Here is a 24655-nt window from a genome sequence, read left to right as displayed (position 1 = left end):
CCCTAGTTCATTAATCAGGTCCCTTAAACATTTTTGATTTGGTCATTGAAGCCGGTAAATACAAAAAAAACTAGAATGTGCATCCAGATTAGTACTTGCTCTTTTGAAAGAAGCAGTTGATTTTTTTTTGTTTTGGGTTTTTTTGGTACATGGCACTCAGCTTGCAGCTGGGTATTGCCTATGCAAAAGAGTGCATGGTTAAAGACAAATCAAATGGTAAGAAAATCCTTGTTAAGTAATTCAATCAATAGGATCGCGATGCACTTCAAAACGCCTGCCCAAACTTTATATGTGTTGCGCCGGTGTAATTGGGTAAGACTAGCACTTATTTATAGCGTTCAGGAAAAACAATCTAAAACATGTCAGATCCCAAATAAACTTAAATTGACGCTTCCGATTTAATTGTCTCGGATCCGAGCCATTTGAACCCGCTAGACTTCATGCCAGTTTAAAATCTGTTGTGTCGAATTGTGATTCATAGAACAAACACCATCAATGTAGACTCGCGAGCCGGCAATAATATTCCAAATGTACTTATTGGAGTGATAGCACGATATTCCAGCACCATGGCACCACTTTAGTTTGCGAAATAAATCCATGTTTGAGCTGCAGGTGTTACATTTAACCCTCACTTAGCTGGTCCAGCCTGGGATTTGCAACTGGAGCTGCTTCTTTAGTCGTCCGCTCTGTTGGATGTCACCATTCTAGGTGTATTGGAGACAACCAGCGTCCTCAGGAGCGTGTGGTTCTCATTGTTTTCTTTATTTGAATGCTGGTACTTGTATGTTGTACAACTGGGAGTACCAGAATACAAAGGGATTCGAGATTGGAGAGGCGGATGAGCGGGCACGCCCATGTTATGAAGTGAATTATGCATACACCGTCCGCTCCAGATCCCTCGTGCTGGCTATGTCTGAGATGAAGACCCTGAGTCAGGATGAAAGACGAAATTTCAAGTCCTTTATCAGTTTCCATTCACAAATCCACCCACAATGCCGCCTGGCATGACAGAGCGTTTTATTTCGCACAGATTCGGCACGACCATAGCACAGTGACGAGGAGCGGAAAAGGGCGAGTCACGTGACACTGCTTCGGATGCTGTTGGCATAGAACCCGGAAAGAAAGGTTTATGAGGCATTTTACCATAACCTATTCACCGATGCGGTCTCTGCTTTCACGGTTTCGCGGGCTACTACTGCGCAGCCTGTCAGAATCCCCGCCTCTCATGAATAATTCACTCATGAACTTCTTGCCAGTCAGTTACCAGAACCAGTCGCTAAAATAAGCAACTAATCACCCTTTGACAAAGATACGGAGACTTACTTGTCGGCAGTTTTTTTTCTTGATTTTGCTGTTGTATTTGTCTCAAAGCGAATGCCCGAATCCCGTGCGGTTTATTTTATCCCTCTTCATAGAACGCCGCAAGGTTGGCATTCGTTTCAAACCCCTTACTTTCCAAAAACCTTTGTGCTTGTTTCAACTTTGAACCTTTTTAGTTAAACTAGAAAATATATATTAAAGCAGTGCGCCTCTCAAAATGAATTGGTCTCAGTTCTCATCTTTGAACCCCTCTGACATAGCTATGGTTAATACATAGCTATACTAAGGTTTCCTGAGAACATGCTGCTCCACAGTTAACCACCCCTCCAGTGTACACAAAATATATAATTTATCCCTTACCATACACCAATCCATGCCCTCATTCAGCCTTTCAGGTTGGAACGAGCACTCCTGCCCTATTTACTTGCTGTAGCTGTAGATGTCATCATTAGGCCAATATCTTATGAATCCGCTTGTATTCGGTCAGAATTATAGTCACCGCTGCCACCCAGGAGAGCCGTGTTAGCAGCTGTTAATATCATTCGTAACAGATCAGCATGTCTGCCTCTGTAGGAGTGGGAAGTACCATATTTTATGGAAAAAAGTGCATGGTTGCGTTATTGTTAAACTTCATCCCTTCTTGGGACCTCCTTACCTTATCTCAGTTCTTCTGCCTTATGGAGTGTAAGAAGCTGGAGCATCTTTGTCATCAAAATTATCTGCCCACTGACCGTCTCGGCCACGTAACAGCTCTTAAACTTTACAATAAATCAATAAAAGCGTCTGCACTGCCTACTGCTACTCTAAGATTAAGTCTGCATTAACACCACCAGAGAGTCATTTAACACAGCTCATGCTTTCATTCTTCCTCAGTGTAAGAGTATTTTGATCCTGCCATGTAGGCAGTTATACAAACTTCCACTCCATCTCTGCTGCAGTTCCCAGTTAATTCCCATTTCTCGCTCCCAACTCGTAAACCACTTTAGTTCCCGGTGTCCAGTCTGGATCGTGCCTTGATCTCTTTCCTCCCGCCTCCCCCAATTAAAACAGGCATAGTCACTACCACATTTGCTGTTCTTACTCCTCTCAAGTCTTCAATTTTATTCCCACGGTCTCCTCTGGTTGAAAGTCTGCTGTTGGAGTGTCTCTTTCGAAACATCCTACCCCTGATCCCACTGTTCTTTACAGCCATTATCTCTTGTCCCTACTCCCCTACCTTTCCAAGAAACTTCAAAAGCACATTAGTTCTCATTTTTTTTGCAAAGCCTATTCTGTACTGTATCCCTCGTAGTGACACTTTCTCGATCACAGTACAGAAACCACTCCTTGTGGTGGCTGATCTCCGTACGATAATGCAGAACTGCCGCCCTGGTCCTTTTAGATTTAGCATGCATACTGACATGCATGTTAATATTATCCGTTACCTAGTTTCACATGCCTGTTTATTAACCACCATGGCACCCGCTCAACAGTTTGAGTGGCAGTTTACTAGTTAGAGCGTTCTCTGTAGTTCTCTACAACAACAAACTGGTTTTCAGACCCTTCCACAAGAAAATACCTGATTAATCATCACAGCATTTGATTGACCACGTGTGTGATTCTTATAGTTACTTCTTTCATAATCAAATCCGAGCAATGAAGTTCATGGAAACAAATATCATAAATTACACCCTTGAAGTAACAAAAAGCTCTAGAAAGATCTTGAAACTATTAAAAAGCACCTGAAATGGAAGGTCTCCAACCTGCTGTTACTTTGTAAGCTGACCGTACTGTAAAATAATTGTGCAGCCATGATAGTAAACCATCATAATAGACCAGGCTTTCAAAGACATCCTTTTTATTAAAGTTCTGTGTACATATTTGCAAACACACATGCATTTAAATATAGAAAGAAGTGACTTACTGTATGCAACAGGTTGTCACTTGCATTATAAAATAAGCAACGCGCTAATATAGCTTGTGTACATGCAATCCAGATGGAGTGCAACGTCTCCCCAACTGGAGTAAACAGGACATAAGATACTACACTAAGAAGAAGGGCTGGTAGCCCTGTCAGTACCAGAATTATTAAATTGCCCTATATAAGGGTTGTGGTCACTTCTAATCGGAGACTAAATTTATAATAAAATAACAAGCAGGTTAACATTTTATTTTGTACTTCCATGCAACTTGTTGTAGGCCCACGTCATAGTCCTTGCTGTCTTTTTGATGTGAGAATATCTATTACAGGTTTCACTTTTAGGCCTGCCTGTTCATCTGAAATATTAATATTGTAGACAGGGTTTTATCCAGTGATACATTGGGGTGGAGTTTGATTTTATTCTTTGTTTTTCTTGAGAACATCTCTTTATTAGCATTGTTGTGGGGCAAGGTAAAGAGAAGCGTGACTACTTTTGAAAGAAAGAGGAACTTGCGCCTCAGAGTGCCAACAACATTGAATTCTGCATCAAGGGAATGCCAAATTATATCCATCCCGTAAGACACAACTTCACCAGTACCACAGTTTATTTTGATATACGCTTTCTCTTGCATGTCTGGGTATGTTATTGAAATCTGTGACTTGGTCTTGTGCACATTCTTGTTCTAAACAAACTAGATCATGGCTTGTAAACTTCTCAAATTGTTCCACTGAGACCAGCACAATATCAAAACCATGTTTGTTTTTCAAAAAAAGTTGAAGACCCTTGCATGCGTGAGCATGTTTTCATGAACTGGAAAATATACTTCACTTCATTCATCTGTAATCAGCAAACTAAGTAATAAAACGTTTCTGGTTTCCTGCCTCAGTAGCCCCAGTTTCAAGCATGTTCCTCAACTTTCAGCACGCAAGGACGCAAACATACAGACTTGACTTTGGGATCTTGCATGCATCTAATGTAAGCAGGGAAACATTCACCTCCATTCCTCTTGAATGACTGTATAATGTCAACTTGTAACACTCTATTCACAACAATAAGTTCATTCATGGCATCATACAGGAGGGGAATGACTGGGCCTTCTCTTTGCAGCAAAAGGTTAAATTTAATAAAAGCAGGTAACACAGTCTAACCGTAGTTCTCAGTCATAGGCTTCTCAAAGCACTGACAAGTCTCCCTAACTTGGCATGCTAGTACTATCACTACCAGGCATTGACTGGAAGTATGCATGGAGAGTGTCAAACTGAAAAATCAGTCTGTCTAACCATGGACTTCCCTAGCTATTTCACAAAAGTGAACTTCAGCATACAGCGGTAATCCGAATCAACATATCAATAGAATTCAGCATATACATTCTTTTTGTAGAATAGTAAACCTCTACAAGCAATACTTCTACAAGCAATACTTCTACATCAAAATCAGCTGGAACGGATAATGAAAGCATCATTGAATGCTGCGTTATGGGCCAAGGACATGCTATGAAATAGACATGATGTTTCAGAGACAGTACTCTCGGTTTAGTTGGTTATGCCTTGCTGCATTCACTGAAGTACAATCTACACCACAGCTAACACAATTTTCCAATGGAATGCTTTTCTATAACATTAGACTCCACAGTGAATATAAATTCATCAGTATTTTCTTTGTTTAAACACGTCAAAGTTGCAGTATACAAAACTGCTTCAAATCAAAAATACGTAATGTTAAGGGATTAGATCTCCCGCTCGATCTTCAGATGGAGCCTTCCGCGAACATGTTCCGAAGAAAACTCAAAACCTTTCTTTTCCCCCAGGAATAATCCCGGTGTCATCATAAATCCTTAAATGTTTTACCCCTGTCTCGCCTTTAGCTTTTTTGTGCAGTATACAGCGCGGGGACACACTGTTTTTGGGTAACCAGGTGCTTAATAAATGGTTTAATAATAATAATAATAATAATAATAATATTACATTTTTCAGTGCCTTGACCATTGCTACCATCAACATACAAACGTGAGACTGTCATTCTCCATTAAGTCAGTCAACAACTCTGATGCAGTAGCATCATATAATATGCAGGGTGCTTTTGTTCTATGACACGCATAAGCCTGCACTATTGTAGAGTCCAGGAAACATGTTCGTATAAGGCTGCCCAAATCGTCTGCAGTGGCAAAGGGCACATTTTGCTCCGCCAAAAATCCTATCACTTTTATTTCTGCTTCTATGGCATGAGAGCCTTCACTGAAATGATTTTGTCAGGTAGCCTGTGACAGGCTTAATTTTAATCTTTGCGCCCTGATGGGATGTATGAACAGTACCAGTAATAAGGTGGTTCAGATCAAATCCTCCTTTATACCTACAAGAAACTTTCTGCTGCAAGTGGGAGTGCACCAGGCAGTAAAGTCCAAAACACTATTGTAGTATCAAGTCTTTATTTCAAAATAATATTTTCCTTGGGGTAATAGCACATACAATTCGGCCAACGCGTTTCATTCCCACAAGGAGAACTTAATCAGGGCTGAAAATGACATAAAAAAAACTGAAATCAAAACACAATAATCACAACTAAAGTACATTACAAAATGGCACAGGACTCTAACAAATACCACAGTTACCTACTCACAAGGATTCTTAAAACACTCAGACATGTATATTGACAAAATATGACCAAACCAAAGGACATGCAGAAGCTAGAATGGACATAGACATCACCACATACTAAGATTGAACCATAAATATAATAGATATGTAAATGTAAACTGACTCTTAACACAAACCAATTCAATGGCATGTGTAGTGCCTAAGAAAAAAATGGCTAGTACAGAGGCCACACGTAGGTGTATATAAATAGTTGTTAGACATTTGTAGAAAAGCGCTGGGTGCGAGAGTGCTCAGGAAGAACATTTAAACGCTCCACCCTCATTGAAAAAATGCACATATTTTTAAAGACATAGCCCAAGAGTAGTTCACAACAACAAATAGCCCATGGGCGTGAATGAAAAAGCACCAGGTGCAGGCCAAACAAGTAGGCCATAATGGGTAATGAGGCCAGTTTAGAACCAAGTTGGAGAATAGTAGAAGTATAACAAAATTTGCCACTTCTATTGGGACCGAAGTCTGACCTTATAACACGAAAGCTTAGATCATTGCGTTGCAAATATCCAGTATAAGCGCTCCAGCTTACTGCGCTGGATGCAGTGGGAATTCACAGGGCTTAGTCATGCCTGAATGTGATAATCTGTTGTATATGAAAACCTATGTTAAAAGCTGTATGCAAAATGATTGGCCTACATGGCACACAACACAACATATCCCTATCCTATGTCATCAAAGACCCCTCCTGATACACAGTGGCTCAAATGTCCCAGGTAAAGATAACACACTAACCATGTCAAAAGGTGGTCATTAGTTTTCAACCATCAGTGGAGCTCAGAGGGATAAACACGTATACCAAACTATCTTTATTACAGATTTAGTGTCCTTCACGAAAACAAAACCACCCGCTTATTCCATTTGGAAGTGTGCAGAGCAGGTTGTGTGTCTAGATCTTGCAGTGATATTCATCAGTGAAAGTGCAATACTTTATAGGTAGCCCTGCTAATGCATACCCCAACAGTATGTCGTGTTACAGCGGCATTGCAGTTCGGGCAAACAATCCTCAAGTCCCAAACATTTGGATGTAGGGGTTAGAAGGCCGACCCACCACAAGCGGGTATATAAAAAGGTAAACCTCACTGAAAGCTGTTGGACTCATAAGCATGTGGCTTCCCCAGTCTCATGCAGTCGTAGAGCATAAAAAATTCCACTCCCCTGGCCACCTTAAACCCCTAACTAATTGTTAAGGCAGCCTGCGACTATAAATATTACTAAAACCTGTTAAGCATTAACCTCTCCACAAGTCCTCATAGCCCCATGCCGGAATAAGGGCACAGATAGCTCATGAAGCAAATGCCATTATATACCTAGGTGAGTATCTCCTCGATTGCCAGTATTAACAAAATGTCCACATGTCTCAGCACGTGTGTTGATTTCAATTGAGTATGCCATCGAATACTCGTACACACTTACCTTTTAAAACACTCATTGCAATTTAATAAAAACACCTAGTTGGATGTTGTGCTATGAGCTAAACCAACCCTCTAAAAAAGCCCATTGGTCCCTGAGGACATGTGTGGAATATTTTTAGTTCAAAATGATTTTATTGAGAGGATATGTGTTGAATTTAATGTACTGCAAGTCCGTTAAGCACATAAAATTGCAAACAACACTTCCTAAGTCAGCAATAAACAAACTGTTAACTGTCTGGCATATCCAGTGATCCCTACGCCCCCCCAAACTCGCATTTTGACGAGAACCTCGTAGTTAAAGGAAAGAGAGGAACAAAAATATAGAGAAAAAAAATAACTACAAGAAACTTTTTTCTCACAAATCAAGCAGCAGAAGGCATATGTTTCAGTCGGAACAGGAACAATATCCCTAGAGTTAAAGTTTACAAAATTATGATTGTCCCCTATGAGTTTTAGGAAGATTTTAATTTGAGAACTAGTGCGTACAGGTAGTTTTTACAAGCACCTACAGAGCACTCCTAATGCAGGCTGCTGTAATACAAGACAAAACCTCTATGCTATGCATCATCATGACACTTGTTGAGGGCTGGACCAGATACTAAGTTTAGTAATAGACTGAATTGAGCATACTTGGGGCTCCATCCACAGACGTAAAATCTAGTCCAGTTCATCATAGTGTTCGTAATTTTACTGAAAAGAAAACTGTACACGGAGAAACTGAAATTCCCAGGAATACACAATAGGGCCAGGATATAGAGTTTTTTTATTTTTTATAAAAAGGGTAGTCTCATTAATCCCCATTGTATATAGTAGACAACATACCACACCTCTTCCTATATAGCATGGAAAATAAACATAGGTAAAAATAGTTGGCATTCTGCCTTCACTTCTAAAACATAAAGCCCAACTCAAAACTGATGACCTAAATTCTAGGAGGCAGCATAGGGAGCAACAAGGAATATACAGTGAAATGGATATACTATTTATCAACAAATTTTAAAGCATATAACCTGCTTTAACTACCTTTGTATTGCTCTGCTTGCACCCAGGACAGGTTGAATTTACTTCAATAATACTTTGCCTCAGATTTTTCTTGTTAGGTTTCCTTTTGGCATGCACCAGCCCTACTCCTTGTTTAATCAAAGCCATTTGTACAACGTGCAGCTACCTCGACTTAGGCGTCCCGGCCCTCAAAGCAGGCTGTAGAGTGTTGAAACTCCTAGCTGAAGTGCAGGTCTCACAGTCATCTGTGTTGGATATTATAATGCCAAAAAACGGATGGGGAAAAAACTACAACCTGTCAAACGTTCTGCTTGTATGACCAGCAGGGATAAAACACGCTGTAGCCAGTCTTTGGTGGTCATAGACAATCTGCAGCCCAGCAGATGTTGCTACCTACATTTAAGGCCCTAGAACTTCTCGTCAGTCTTGTGTGTGTGCCTGAGCACCGTCTAATTTTTTTTAAAAAAACCCTTGCATGGTTGTGACGGCCGGGAGCCTTCGCGCGTCACGGTGGGCGTGTGCGGAGGACGGCCCCCGGCCGTCCGAATCCCACCCACTAATAACTCCTACACAGTGCGAAAATTTCGCGTGCACGGAAGGGGTTAAAGCTATAACACTGTTTTTCACTATTACAGCTGTCTGGCCCTGAAAATATCCTTCATTTCATAGAAGTCAGACTTGTTTGCTGTTCACACCACTGATCTTCTTAACCCTCTGGCAATAATAATCAATAGTGCCCATTTTCCAATACCAGTGAGTCTGTATTTGTTGTACACTGCCATACCCGTAATGTAAATGTATAGGCATTTATATAGCGCACTACTTACCCGGAGGGTCCCAAGGCGCTTCGACCGCTGCGAAACCCTTCCTGGCTTCCCTGAGAGATGGTCCCTTAATGGGTATCTCCAGGGTGAGACCGGGCATCCCCGGCGGTCTGGTGGGGCCGTTAGTGAAGATGAGGCAAGCTAATGCCCAGAGTTGCCGAGTGTGATCGCTGATCAGAGTGGGCACCGAGGCAAGAGAATTATCGAGTCCGCTGACCCTGGTCCAGAAACCTGCCGTGCCGGGAATCGAACCCTGGTCCCGGGCCGTCCCCTGCTCTCGGGTCTGCCGCCTCTAACCAGTGAGCCACACTGTATGCCTCCTAGGAAGTAGCAGACTCTGTTCCTCTGTGCAGTTTTAAGTGCCTGTTCAATGTAGTCCTATAAAGCTTCCCGGAGTCATCTGTGCTGCGAGGCAGAGGACGAATATCTAAAAGAAAGCCCCCCCCCCCAAATTTGGGTTTACTTGTCTAGAAAGAATGAAGGTTTTACATAGAAGTATATCATGCATGATCATACTCCACGTAGAAAAAATAAGAATGCACGCCAACACAAATACATCACATTTCAATGTGCTGTCAGTGAATAGAATTCAAACACAATATCTTGGAGACATGGAAAAAAGTAACAACCCAAAAGCACTGGATGTCCAAAGAAGATGGAAAGATTGAAGTCTGACCTTTAAGCCTGTGCATTTCCCCCAGCACGTTTCCTCCACTTCTCTGCTTCCACTGTGCCTCTGCTGGGCAACATTGCTCAAACGGAAAGAGCCCACTTAGTGTATCTCACGGGGGATATAACACCACTGAATAGTGATACAGCTAGCCATTATGCCTGTTACTATGTATACAGTGTGCTTAAGAAAGAGCCCCTGCAGGATTTCCTGTGTTATTAAAATGCTTGAGCATTGCGAAGGCAGACCCTCCATCATAAGTGATGCCTTTGTTGGGCACTGCTTTTGTTTCGCCAACAGCAGTTTTGTTCAGTATTACAAACAAGTAATATTAAACATTAAGAAAAGCAGCTGAGCTGTTGGGTAGCAATCAGGTACTCTATTGTAACACAGCAGAATTTAATATTTATGCAGGCAGCATCTTTTCACAATTAAAAAATCTATTGTAATTGTATCCAACAAACTGATACATAAAACATTTATCATTTTATCGTGAAAACGAAGCATGGGGAAGTTGGACATGGTTAGTTTCCAGGTTGCTGTGGCATGGCAGTTTATAACCGTAACCACAGCCCCAGGAGACCGTCACTTGACAGTGACAGCTGTTTAGTTTGACTTGCATGCAGGTTAAATAGCCTGGAGACAGACTGCAACAATGACTGTCTGTAGATGGCAGCTCATTGTGTCGCAGGTCGTAGCAGGTTAAACTTAGTCTAGGAGAAAGAAGCAACAACCTTCAACGTACTCAATTTATAATGCTCGTTATGTCATCTTGTAAGACTGCAACAGGTTAAAGGAAATAGAGACACAGCAAGGTGACCATGTTAGTTTCACTTTAAGTTAGGCCTAGGTTGACATCTCATGTTGTTAGGTCAGCTCCCTGGAAGAGTATGCTAATGTATGGGAGTGTGGGACACTAAGGGGCTGCCTGGTAGGCCAGTGATTAAGTTGGTAAAAATAATTAGAATGTCTGTAAAAGTCCCAGTATTCTCTTTTAAACTTAAAACGCAAATACAAGAAGTAATTTCGAAAGTACTTTAAGGGACTAATTATTTGCCATACCCAAAAAATTGAGATTTATAGAACATTTCACTCAAGTAGCAGCTCCTGCCTCTCCAGAATCTCAAAACATGAAAAAATGACCAGTGTGATGCGGTGATCGTCTTTGATGGGGTCACTTGAACGGTTATGGTGGAAAAAAATACTTTTTCTTTTTGAAAAGTAGTGTAAGGATGTGTTACCAGTCGGGTTCAGGAGTGCCTTCTTTTGATGGACACTCATTGAAAAGGTTTCTGTTAGTTACAGTCTGATTATGTATTACTAAAAATATATATTTTCAAAGCCTTCATTTAGTATTAAACACATTCTCTGCACATTTTGTGGCAGACTATCTTATATTGGGGTGGTATGGGGTATCGAGTCGTAAGCGTGTTATCCAGGTTTATGTTGGTTAGGAGTATAGGTGATCTGAATTGCCACTTCGAGCCTCTAGTGGGTATGAAGGATGGCGTCCTATTGGCAGAGGATGACTACTGGACGATACCAGCGACCCAGGCTCCATCTCCAAGGGTATGGTCTCCTCTAGCCACTCAGATAACGGCTCTAACTCTAAACCATTCCATAAGGGCTTGTAATGGCCGCATTGCCTCGGATACCCCAGCCAAGTGCACATTTATTAAACCTGGACATGAGTCACGTCTTGAGTACATCTTGGCTGAAACAAGGTTATGGCCAAACGTCATAGACCTAAATGTCATTATAAGAGCTGAGAGTGACCACAACGCTCTAATCTTGAAGTTGGGTTCCCCCGGCCTTCGTAAGAACAGTACGACAAGTCATGGGGACCCTGATGGTAGGATTATATTATCTAACGACAGACGTAGAGTCAGGTGGGACAAAATAATGGCACATCTGGAAGAACTTTGTAACCTATATACCCGGATAGTCTCCCTGTTTGTGGAGGTTGATGTTCTAAACACCCAACCATTGCCCCCCGATTATTATACAGGGATGCAGGTTCTCCACGCGGATCTAGTATCTAACCTGGCAGAGGTATGTAATCCTCGGAGGGCCAAAAAGAACAAAAGGGCCCACATAAGCACATGGTATAATGCAGCTTGTAGAAAGGCCAAAGCAGAGCTAGTTCAGGCTCTAAAGTACAAACAAACTTCAAATTCAAGCTAGGAGAGCAGATTACAAACGGTTGATTAAGTGTGCAAAGGAAGAGTGGGATCACGATAAGTGGGCCAGCTTAACCGTCGCTCTTGCCACAAAAAACCCTCGGAGGTTCTGGTCCATAGTCCACACCTGTTGTGGTGAACCGAAACCGGCTATTGAACCTAATATAGCAGCCGAAGTTTGGGAAGACCACTTCCGAGCTTTGTACTCCATAGAGGATGGTATGGAAATCTTGCAGACTGAATTGGTACCGCCACCTTCCATTCCACAGTCTGAGGTGGTAGAGTTCACCACAGCGGAGGTTTGCAATGCAATTGCGAAATTTGCCGTAGGAAAGGCCCCAGGTTTAGACAAACTCCCGGGAAATCTCTTCAGGCATGAACCTAAGATATGGGGCCCGTATCTACAAATTCTTTTTAACGCAGTCCTGAGAGGCATGGCGGTTCCCTGTACTTGGCTGGGCGCAGAGATAGTCCCTACATTCAAGAAGGGCTTCCCTCTGCTCCCAGCCAACTACAGGCCCATCAGCCTCATTGATGTTCCGCAGAAGATCTTTGCGCAACTCATTTTAGATCGCTTACAGGACTGGATAGAGGAGCATGCAATTCTCAGCCAAGTATCAAGCAGGGTTCAGGAGGAACACTTCCACCATGGACCACATTTTTCGTTTGTCACTACTATTTTGGAAAACAGTGAGGTTAGAGGGTGGCAGCCTCTACATGGTGTTTGTGGACCTGCGCTCTGCTTTTGATTTAGTCCCCCGGCGGAAACTATGGTCCGTGCTCCTTGAGTTGGGCATACCGGTTCAACTCTTAACCATACTGATGAGGTTACATGAGGAGAATTTTGCACAAGTCAGATGTGGGAAAAACTGTGCACTGTCATCTAGATTCCCCATTGACTGGGGTACAGCAGGGGTGCGTACTGGCACCAACCCTGTTCTGCCTCTATGTCAACGGGGTAATCGTCCATTTGAATGGAGTACGGAATAACGGTGCCCCAAAGCTGGCGGGCAGTAGGATACCTGCGAATATGTTCGCAGACGACACCCTCTTGTTGTCTAAGTCCCCAATGGGGATACAGCGTATATTGGACGGCTTTGAGGAATTTTGTAGAGGTCGGGGTTTAGATATAAATGCCCTTAAAACGAAATTCATGATCTTCAACCCCCCCCCCACTACTATTCGGCCAAATCCGAGCTTGGGTACAAGTAGACTGTAAAGGGTTTAGACTTTTGAATATCTGGGGGTAACCATCAATGAGAGCTTGACGTGGGGCCCCCAGCAAATCAAGTCTCAAATGAAACTGGCCCAACTCGCAGGGGGAATCCTCAAGCTTTCTAATAAATCCACCATTAAACCCGTTGGTCCACCTTTGGAGATCTATAAAACGCAAGCAGGGGTGCGATTATGTACGGCGGCGAATTATAGGGTTATTCTTGCAGGACCGATATCATTAAGACAGAAAACAAATTTCTAAGACAATTGTTGGCCTGACCATCTAGTACCCCACTTCTTCCCCTGAGGCTTGATTTGGGGGTGAGATCTATTGATGAGGAGCTAGCGCTTAAACCCCTCAGGTTCTGGCGTAGGCTCTGGACAACACCGGAGCTGTTAAACTACAGGCTGGAACTTAAAGAAATATTTCCCTCTCTAGTGCAGAAAAAAACCCTTGGCTTATGTTTATAAAGAATGAGTGTGTAAGGCTGGGAGTATCTGCCCTATGGTATGATCCTGAGAGGGCCTGTAAAATGGTCTCGCACAAGTTCCTCACGAGGATATTTGTTGATAATTAACTTACTGCTGCTTTGTCTAATCCCCATGCTGGCATTTTCACTGATTCCTTTTTAACGATCAAAGACTCTTACTACTTTGAGCATTTCATGGATGACACTTACCCTATTATAGCAAGGAAATTATACGTACAATGGGGATATGGTACTCTACCTCTAAGAGCTTTTACTAGCAGATGGTCTTCCTCTGCCCCAAAAAACTGTCCTGGTTGCAACTGTGACATAGAAAATGATCTGCACGTTCTCTTCTTTTGTCCGGCCTACTGTAAGTCCAGGAGGTACTGGCTCGTACCCCTGTGTAAGAACATGGGTTTTGTACAGTGCATGCATGCTTTTAGAGTACTAAAAACAGATACAACTAGACCCATTGTTTTTGCTGTTTCGAAATTTCTGGCAGCCATGTGGCACAAACGAAGGCATTTAATTTCCAGCTCCTGATCACTCGTAAGTAGTTACTTGCAAGAAACTGTTTTATAATGAAACTTTTGTAATACTTCATTTCTTATGACTTTGGACAATAAATATCTAAATATATTCTTTTTATATATTAGTCTACAGCAATGCTATTCATTTATCACGCCTGCTAAAATGAATTGAATTGCCATCCATGTATATTGTTTTTTTTATATGTCTTTGGTACTCTTTTATGGCTAAATGCCGAAATAAAGATTTCATCAATGGTATTATGTATAGGTTTTAACTTGCCTTTCATTAACGTATCTTGCATGGTTAATGCATGCGTTGTATTGCCATGCAGCCAACCCGCACCGCAGGCAATACTGCAGGTTAACACGGATTTTCAATGGCTTTCCAAAGTTGATGTCAGAAAAACAAAACTTTTTCGTATTATGTGAAACTTTGTAAAGAGAACCATTTAAACCGTTAACAACACTTAGCCTGAAGTGTAGGAAGCTTCTGTAGTGCTTTCACTCGGTCAATAAATGACCAACAATATTGTGAAGGAGAGGGAATCCCCCATGCCATGTTATCACTCTTCACGATTGTGGCATTCGTGCACATTCTAGATCAGGGTTCCCTTTCTTGCAACTCTGGCACTGTCATCTAAATGTTATCTATTTTTACAGGGGTGGTTGTATGTTAAGTTTTTTGTTCAAAGTTTAAAAGTTGTATTTGGGTGGGTAATATGATAGTGAAGTAAGTTCTGTAATGGGAGATTTTTGTAATATCTTAAGTGCACACTTGGGTCTTCCCAATAGCTAACATTTTATCCTGAATTGAGTATTCAATTGTCATTGCTCACCGTGAGTTAACTATTTTCAGCAATAGGCATCACAAGCCAATGAAGTAATGTACGTGTGATATATTTGTGCTGTCTTTACAGCAGAGATTCTAAGGTGTATGTTTCTGTGGTGTATTGCAGTGCTATTGGTTTGGCAGCTTTGCTAGCTAAGTGGCTTTGGGGCAGTGTTGTGTGTATGGGGGTGTAGCGGGTCTATTGAGCTTGTGCTGACAGAGGTTTATTTGAATGTGTGTCTCAGATGATTGTGTGTGAGGCCGCTTGTGAAAAATCTATTCTCTCAGCGAGTTCTGAAAATGTTTATTAACAAAAGAAAAATAATATATGAATCAACCTGGCGACAAGGTGATCCCTCTACATACTGTGAGCATAGAGCTAAAAGGGCACAAGTACGCACATTTATATGCTTACATACACACACAAGGCTCAAACAAATATCATGTGGCAAAACCCAAACCAAAGACTGTATAGGTTAATCAGTTGAAATTGTTGGATAGTGCACACACAACTTTCAAATCGATGCAAGAATGGAAACTTGCAGAGCTGAGCAAGAATTCTTGCCTCCAATACCAGGCATGAGAGTGAAGCTTTACACGTCTGAGATGAGCACAACTTGGTAGCGATGAAACAATGCGCTGGAACATTTATGTTGCTAGCACAGTTACACTAAGGCAGTAGTTCTAATTTTCACAATCCTTGACCCGTGCAATATTGTAGTGCAGTTTTAAAAGCAAATAAATTGGCCAAAAGTGTGTGTACTTCATGAGTCCCATCATTATTGGTATATTTAAGGGAGCCATAGTCCGTGCTTTTGTTTGGTGTTGTGAAGTGAGGGTGGAAGAAGCGGAAAACCTATATATTTCTGGTAAAACGGTTAATTGAACATATGAAAACTCTAAAAATAGAGAGCAAGTTGAAGAAAATGAAAACTGCTAAAACTATCTTTAGTATCTTAATTCCCAGGCTTGCAAATATGCTGGTTTAGTAAGACCCTATATTCCATCCCTCCATACTAAACCCATCATTAATTTGGTTATTCCTTCACACTGCTCAATTTGGTAATGTACACTTAATTAATCCTTTCGTATGAACGAGTAGTATTCGAATCCTAGGTCGGTACAAACTCCGTGCTGGCAGCAAGGGCATAATCAAGATCGTTCAGCTTTGTCAAAGGACAGCACTTTGGGTTTCCAAATAGATCGTATGTTAACCCTAATTCAGTTGCATTGGTAACTACTAAAACCTTAGCTACAGTTAGCTCTTCATGGACTCTAAACCCTATTCCATATTTAGGGAACAAGAAAGCAAAATAACGAGCAGTTTCAGACAGTTCTCTGGGTAATCTTTTTCTGGTGTGTGCACTTGGTAGGAGCATGACATATTGCTGGGATGATGTAAGCAAGATGGGAAGATCTGGACTAGTTGTTGGGCAATTGGGTAGTCGGCATTGGCTCTTTTACCAAAAACAAAGTGCCAGGTTGCACTATATTGGCTGAGGGGAATAAAGCACTCCATATAGAGTTCAAACTGACAACGGCCAAGCTCTGAATATGATTGGGCATCAGTTAACACATCGCAGCTGCTATGACCTTAAGTGATGCTGCTGTTTAGACTTTTTCAACCAATCAACAAGCAGGGTCATCAATGTGTTACGGAAACAGAAGCCATTAACTACTAAAGGATAGTAAAATGTTCACATTCATCAGGTTACTGCCCAAATAGATACAATTCAGGACACAGTTCTTTATCAAAAGGAACAGGGTCTACTGGCGCACACCCTCGAGCGTCAGTTGGCAATTAGGCACAAACCCAGCATGAGGAAAGATTGAGGCTCTGTCGGTATTCCGAAAGTTGCAAATGGGTACAGGGACCGCCAATCTTGAGGATGGGTGCTAGGCAGAGTGCTGTTGATATCCACCTCTCTCCCCGCCCCCCGCCCCCAACCCCCCCCCCCCCCCCCACCCCAAACCCATTCTCTCTAAAGAAAGCCCTATGATGAGCTAGATAGTTGTGAATTGTTTGGGAACTTAAGATCATCTAGTAAACCTTTAAATGCAAGTACCATTTTTAATTTGGGTTCCGGCTGATGTGATGGAACCTAGTTTCATCCAGAGGAGCCTAACATCATGTGACGCTTGAGGCATATTTGGAATCGGTGAATATATCAGCAATTTTTTGAGTAGCAAGAATACAAGCATGGGTAAGTTCACTCAATTCATCTACATGAATGAAATTTACTTGATATAAACATAGACGCTCAACATCTTCATACAGTATACCCAGGCACCACACAACCCTAGGCATTTCTGAGACCTGATCAATCGGCTTAATATTTAAGATCACTTTTGGGTATTGGTGCAGCAGAAAGATTAATATTGAGACTTGGTCAGATGGGTGGTTACAGAGAAGCAGATGTGTGTCAAATCTGGGCAGTAGTTAGCAAGGAGGTGAGGTTTCAGAGAGCGCATCCGACTAAGCCAGAGGTCTTCAATCCGTGGGGCTTGACCCCCATGGGGTCTGTGGAGTCCTGGGAAGGGGTTTGCACATTCACGTGTGCCTGCGATCCAAAACGTTTGCTTTCATTTTGGAAAAAGACAGCCATCCTCGGGCCACTACTTTAGATCGTTATCAGCCGAAGTTTTATCAATTTAATCTCTAGTGCTGTGAAAACTTTCATGCCAGGGTGCCTGCTTACCTGAATGAAATGCAAATGTGCCTATCAGCTAATCTGCAAGTGTAAAGGGTGCTTGGGAGAGGTTCCTGGCTTTATTTTATCAAATCACTCCAAGCTTTGTGATGGCAAAGATTTGTTTTTTTGGGTGGTAGTGCAAAGAGTTAACTACTGGTTTTTGAATTGCTTGCTTTTAATTTGAACTGCATTTACACACCCCTAAAGAGGTGTTGAAGGGACAGTTATGTACAAAAAAAGTTGCATTACATACGCTTTGGTATTACCAAAATCTACATTTTGGAAGCACCATTTTATTATAAAACTATTTGCACGTTTTGCAGCACTTTATCTTGCACTGTAATGCATGTATAAAATAATGACTTGCATATTCATAGTGCTCTCTCATGGGCTGTGACCTCGTAGCACTAAAAAATACAAGTCACTATTCTCCACTGCACCAATCAAGATTTAACTTTGCGGCTGTCTGGTTACTCTCACTGAGTAACAACTTTTAAATTCTACTTTTCATTACACTGCCCATTATTTTATATGTAGATACCTGATGGTGAAAGACCTAAAACACGTACAGAATGTTTTGGTACCTATTTATGAGGGGCTTGCTTTGCCAAAGCATCCCTTTATTTTTTACGGTCCTGTGGTGCAAGTGTCTCAACCATATCTATGAGGCAGTGCAAAGTCACCCTGCATGGCCTCATAGATATGGAGTAAGACATAGCAGCGCAAGTCACTGCTTTTCCTTACTCTGCGTCAAGGAGGTGTTCCATGTGCTTTGCATGGGGTTCCCATGCAACACCCATGGATTTTGATGCTGCCCCATTTTTACAAAATCGAGCAAACCTGAGGTAGCTTCAAAAACAGACACCTCCCCAGGGGAGGCGTAACAAGCAGAAATGTTTTCATTTTTAATAGTTTTTTTCCTCTTATCATGTATGCTGCATTCTGCAGCTCACATAGAAAGGAAAATTCCTCTCATGATTGTTTTTGTGAAGGAAGGTGCCCCTTCCTGTACAAAAACAATCCTGCCTATGTTGGTGCTACGCAATAATTTGTGCACCAATGCAAGGGGGAAAGGACAGGAATGCACCGTATTTCATAAAGTGCGTTCCTGCCCTTACACACTGGCGTAGGGGAGCGCAGCAAAAAGACTTGCGGCTTTGCCCTACGCCAATTCTTCATAAATGAGGCCCTTTGTTTTTAGCGACACCTTTGACCACACCCCTACGCTCACTGGCTTTTGGTTTGCTAAATACTGTTTAATATTTTCCCAGCGTAAAAAAAATATTTGCAGTGGGAATTTGGGGTGTTTATCGTTGTCGATGACGAGGAGTACTAGGTTCTAGAAACTTTTGTCAGAATGAGGTCCTTGCGCCTAAAAAAGTTTGACACAGGGGTCACGGCATCAAAAAGTTTGAAGACCTCTGGACTAAGGTTATGTGGGAAGCGGAAAACAAAAAATACCATGCGAATGGCTTCAATGTGCTAGTCGGTTAAGGGGTGGGGGCTTGGTGCTGGTAATGTAGAAGTAGACAATGGCGAGGTCTGTCCAGGTGAGTTTGGTAACTTGGCTCTACAAGTCTGTTGCTGGATATGAAGATTGGCACATTGTGGGTCACACTCTAGACCCTATCAACCACAGATGTATAGGACACCCTAATTAAGTACGGTGTTCAATCTGTGCACAACTATTTACAGAAAGCCAAGTTTCTGAAAATAGCGAATGTCCGTTCCAAAACAAATGACCTACTATGGACATCTTTTATCTCTATCAAACCCATGAAACTTACCAAACCTACATTAAAAAAATGAAGTTGATATCAGTAGAGAACTGGGTACTGTAAACAGAGCTTACTCAATTGAGAGCGTTTACTCTATACCACATAGTTTACAAACCGTGAAACTTTAATGAGAAATACATCACTGAGTATTAAAAAGTATCTACGAAGAACACTGTACAGTCTATGCAACAATTGTCACTAAAGATACCATTTGCTAAAAAAAATATCCAAGATCTGAAGATGCTAAAGATCTTACTATTCAAGCCCATCGTACTGTGGTGAAAACTTTACAGCTAGCCATTGCCTCAAGCAAAACGAGCACATCTACATAGGTTAATACCTAGTGCACACTACCCCCTATGTTAAGTAGAAATTCATGCTGACACAATTCTTTCTAATAACTCAAGGCTGCTTATAAAAGTTAGTATCTACTATGTAGACACTTACTCCTGTTCAAACCAATTTCTGCAAAACCAAAACACTTGAGTGGAACATAATGAACACAAGTCAACTGTCACCTGCACACAGTTACTCTTGAATACTAAGATTTATAACATGTTCAGTACCTCTACACACCTGGTGCATTAGGGGCACGTGCGTTTTGTAAAGATGTACACCCATTAGCTGGACCCAGGCTGTACAAAATTGGGTAGAGCAGTAATGTGGTACTTACCCGTGACTATGTAAACTATAAAACAAACTAGCACATTCATTGCATGGTATAATTGGTGATGGCATCAGTGATGTCATCACTGATGTCATTTGAGATGTCAACAGTGTCATAAATGTCATAGAACATGTCATGAATTATGTTATATGTGAGGTTATTAATGGTCCATGGCTCAAAATGTTAAGTATGTCACTGTCAAATTCACCTAACTATAACGTTTCTTTTACCTTTGTTTTTTGTCAGTGTGTTTCTAAAGTAAAAGTAAAAAAAAGATGTTTCATCACACCAAACTATAACATTAATTTAACCGTTGGTTTTTATCAGTGTATGTATGTGTGTATATATATGTATGTATGTGTGTGTATATATATGTGTATATATATATATATATATATATATATATATATATATATATATATATCCAATTAAGTCTTGCCTTTAGTGGCACACAATCTTCTTTCTTAGATTGGTACTGTACACTGGCAGCTGAAAGGTTTGTGCTGCAGGTGGGCTGGGTCTGCTTGTCCATTGGACGAAAACATGAAAACCCGTTGTCCGTGACCTCAAACAATGTCTTTGTTTTTAGGCTATAGGACTTCAAAAACCCTTTCTCTTATTGCAGGCACTAGGACCTCTTGCTTAAACAAAGCACTGATAACCGATCAGGATCCAACTTCCGCGTGTGGAAAATGTAGATTTTCTACAGCCCAGTAGGCAGAAAATCTGGATTTTTATTAAAGACCCCATTCTTTAATGCCACTACTCCTCTGAAGCAACTTTTAAAGCACATAGAAGTTGGACGTCTCACATAATAAAACCAGAGAACCCACAACCCTCAGCCTTATTCCTTTAGCGACTGCAACTGACCTCATATACCTCTAAAACAGTAATTAAACTGTCCTTATTCTTGAACTTTCTTCTTTCCATATTTGAAAGAAAAATCTTTGAAGATCGCACCTCCACGTCTCTGTGACAACAGACCTTGAAAAACAAACAAAACGACAATTACCCAGGGTTGGGTAAACTGGAGTGATATTAGCCTCCATATCTTTAACAAATCTAGATTTTCTGCCCACCAGACTGGAAAATCTACATTTTATGGCAAGACCCGGAGGCTAACATGATGCAAGTTCAAAGCTGTTCCAACCAACATCATGCCATATTCTCAACTGGTTTAAAATAAAATGTTCTAAAAGTTGCATAATTTTTCCAATCCACACAACGCAAAATGTCTTGCAAAGAACCTCCCATCATGAATGCCTTCGATGCAACCGCTCTCCTCACTGAATGAGCTACAATCATACTCACATCCACATCTGCATTACACATCCCTGCTTTCACCCATCTTGCAAGCGTAGGAGAAGACACCGCCTTAAAAGGCTTCTTAAAAGAAATCAGCAGCTGATTCACACCAAGCGGTCTCTCCAAGGCAGTTCTCTTTTCATACTCCATGTATTTTATTACACACAACTTCTCTTTCTCTTAAAAAAGAGATAATATATTGAATGTTTTTTTCGTTCTCTATTGAATAGAAACACACTCTCTCAGGTGTATACATCCTGCTGGTTATATCAAGTGCTCTCTCATCTGGACGCTCTCCTAAATGACACCAAACACCACAAAATCGGCAACTTCATAGACCCTGACTCCTTTGACTCGACCAAACCAAAAGTCCGACACAGTAGTAACATCCCATACCAAATTTCACCTAGACACGAGGCTTTGCTAGTCTAATGCTTCACTTAAGTCCACGTACTACCACAACGTGTCCCACCGATAATCCTTGTACCAACTCATGACCTGAAGCAATCGCCGATCTATATACATTTACTGTTCTGTAGGACAAACCATATTCAAACCTTTCTGACAAATAATTCACTACTTCCATTGTGGACACCGAAACTGGATCAAAAATCCTCTCTAAGAACCAGAAGACACATTTCTGCCAAGCCAATCTATACATCTTCCTTGTTCCTGGAGAGCACAATTCCTTAATGAGTTCCAAAGCCTGTTGTGAAAAGCCTGATACCTCACAAACTCTGAAATTCTCCATGACACCAGCCTCCATTGCTCTGTGATCACCAGATCATGGACATTTCCAACAGAACTGGGTCCACACTTGAGCCCTCTAAAGCGACGTTCTCACTGCCATTGTCTGCTTTCACCTGCAAACCACCAGAGTCACCTGAGCAATCATCAAAAAAGTGGGAACACATGCGGACGAGACCCTTCCAAATCTGCCGAAATGCATCTATACCTGCTGACTCTAGATCCAGTCGCCATCTGAAAACATGCTAACCTGAGCATTCAGCCTGTTTGTCTAATCGATTCAATCCAAAAGGTCCCCAAATCATTTCTACCTGTAAAAATACCAGCCTGCTCAACCTCCTTTCTCTGGAAATCTTGAAATTCCACGAATAACAATTCGCTATCGCTTTGCTGAACTCCGGCTTGTGTTCTGCATGCACACACTGTCCTCTTTAGACAGTAACCCCAAAACACCGCCGCCAAATCCTTTGAACTCTGATCACCTAGCAAGTTCACATACCAGACTTGCAAAACATTTTCCATTCGTAAAACCACAGAGCACTTCACCTCATTCTGCATAAAACACTTTACCGAAATATTCCCTGCCAGCAACTCGAAGTAATTTATATGCATTTTCTTCTGTCTGACCACCTGCTGACACTGCACCACACCGTGTACCCCAACCATGTAAACTCATCTGCTCTCTTCAAATGACGCTCTCCCATTCCAAGCTTCCATATTCTTCAACCAACCACCTGCTCAGTTCCTCTCTCCTCTTCCGTAATAACAACCTCCTCTGAATACTCCAAACCACTCCTCGGATACATTCCCGTCAAACTCTGTAAAGCCTGCAAGTTCTAAAGGACAAGAAAAATAGCCGGTATTGTAGAAGGCGAAAGACCTCCTCTGAGAAATCTACTCCTGCTGCAATCTTCTCAGTTCCTTCCTTATCCTCTTCAACTTCTCTTTTGTAAGTTTTAAAACTTCAACAGTGTTCACAAAAAATTGAGTCTCCTGTTTTGGAACCAAACACTAATTGTTCCCTGTTGACCACAAAACCCAAGGTTTCCAACAAACTGACCGCCATCCTCGTATAATCCGAGACTTGATTTGCTTTGATCCATGATCAAAATGTAGGCTAGATAAATTATCAACCTCCACACCTCGCTCATGCACTCTCTTGTGCTCTCTGTCTCGAGCGCTTTCTCTCGATTTGTCAAGACACCACTGGTCGCAAAATCTTTGTAAACACCATGGGGCTGAAGAAAAACCAAACGGAAGGAACACAAACTTCCAAGACTTCCTGCCCCACATGAACAGGAGATACTTCTGAAGTGGTACCCAAACCGGTACCGTCAGTTATGCGTCCTTCCAATCTAAGCGGGTCAACCAATCTTCTGATTGCAGGATGTCCCTCAACATGTGCATTCCTTCCATCTTGAAATGATGGTACACAACCCAGTCGTTGAGACTTCTCATATTTGTTACCGGCCTCATTCCTTTGTCTTTTTTCTCCACCAAGAAAATATTGCTCACAAAACCCCATGTTCTTGGCCTGCTTTCACAATCGCTTTTTTCTCTCTTAGCTCCAACACCTTTGTCCACTAGTTTTGCCTGTTGTACACCGAACTGCTCCAGGCACCCATCTCTGAACAGGTTTATCAATTAAATCAATGTGATAACCTGCACCGTCTCCAAAGTCCAAGAATCTCTTGTCACCTGAAACCAATTGTGATAAAATTGGACAAGTCTGCCGCCAAATTTTACTGGGGTAGAAGTAAGGTCTACCTGTTCCTCTGAACCATTGATCTCGCCAACCTCCATGTCCCCTAGAACGTTGTCTTTGTGGGTAAGAGCTGGAAGATCTCCATGCCCCTTGTCTTTGTGAGGGGCCATATCCTTGGGAAAATGGAGACCTTGTAATTCCCAGTCCCCAGCTGGGAAAAAGACCCCGTTGATTTCCCGACCCAAACAAAACACGGTCCCTGAAGACCCTCTTAATATTTCTCTGGGACTTCTGTATCAAAGAATAAGCCCTACAAATGTTGACAACTTTAAAATATTGTTTCCAAAAAGACCTTTCACAGATGGCCCAGCCCCATTGTTGGCCAAATCAACTATCTTGGGGTCAATCTTGAGCAAAATGCTCTTTCTGCATTCCACTTACCGTAAAGTATTTGCACGGCCCAACCAACAAATCGCCCATTGGACCCACTGATCCTATGCATCTGTATCCACTCCCTCTATATTCATATGAGCATCCTCTACCAAATCCAAAAGCTGTACTTGGCACATACGTAAACCCTTGTCTTAACACTTTTTGGGGATGTAATCCCCCTTTACCTGTAAAAGCTAAACTTTTGGGATCCACCGCTAAAGAAGGTCTAGGACACTGACCTCATTCTGACCCTTACTTCTTTTGGTATCTGTTTCCTGAGCCAGGTATGCACATACTCTGCAACATGCTTCAGAGTCGACCGCTCTG

At 41.8% G+C, this 24655-nt stretch overlaps 1 protein-coding gene across 1 annotated transcript in view; it reads left to right on the top strand.

Moving 5' to 3' along the window:
* Positions 1-24655, top strand: part of RTN4 (reticulon 4) — a 232057-nt gene that overhangs the window by 1163 nt on the left and 206239 nt on the right. The gene's annotated exons all lie outside the window — the stretch shown is intronic.

Source organism: Lissotriton vulgaris, chromosome 6, assembly GCF_964263255.1.
Source record: "Lissotriton vulgaris chromosome 6, aLisVul1.2, whole genome shotgun sequence".
Lineage (NCBI taxonomy): Eukaryota > Metazoa > Chordata > Amphibia > Caudata > Salamandridae > Lissotriton > Lissotriton vulgaris.
This window is presented reverse-complemented; position numbering and strand designations above follow the sequence as displayed.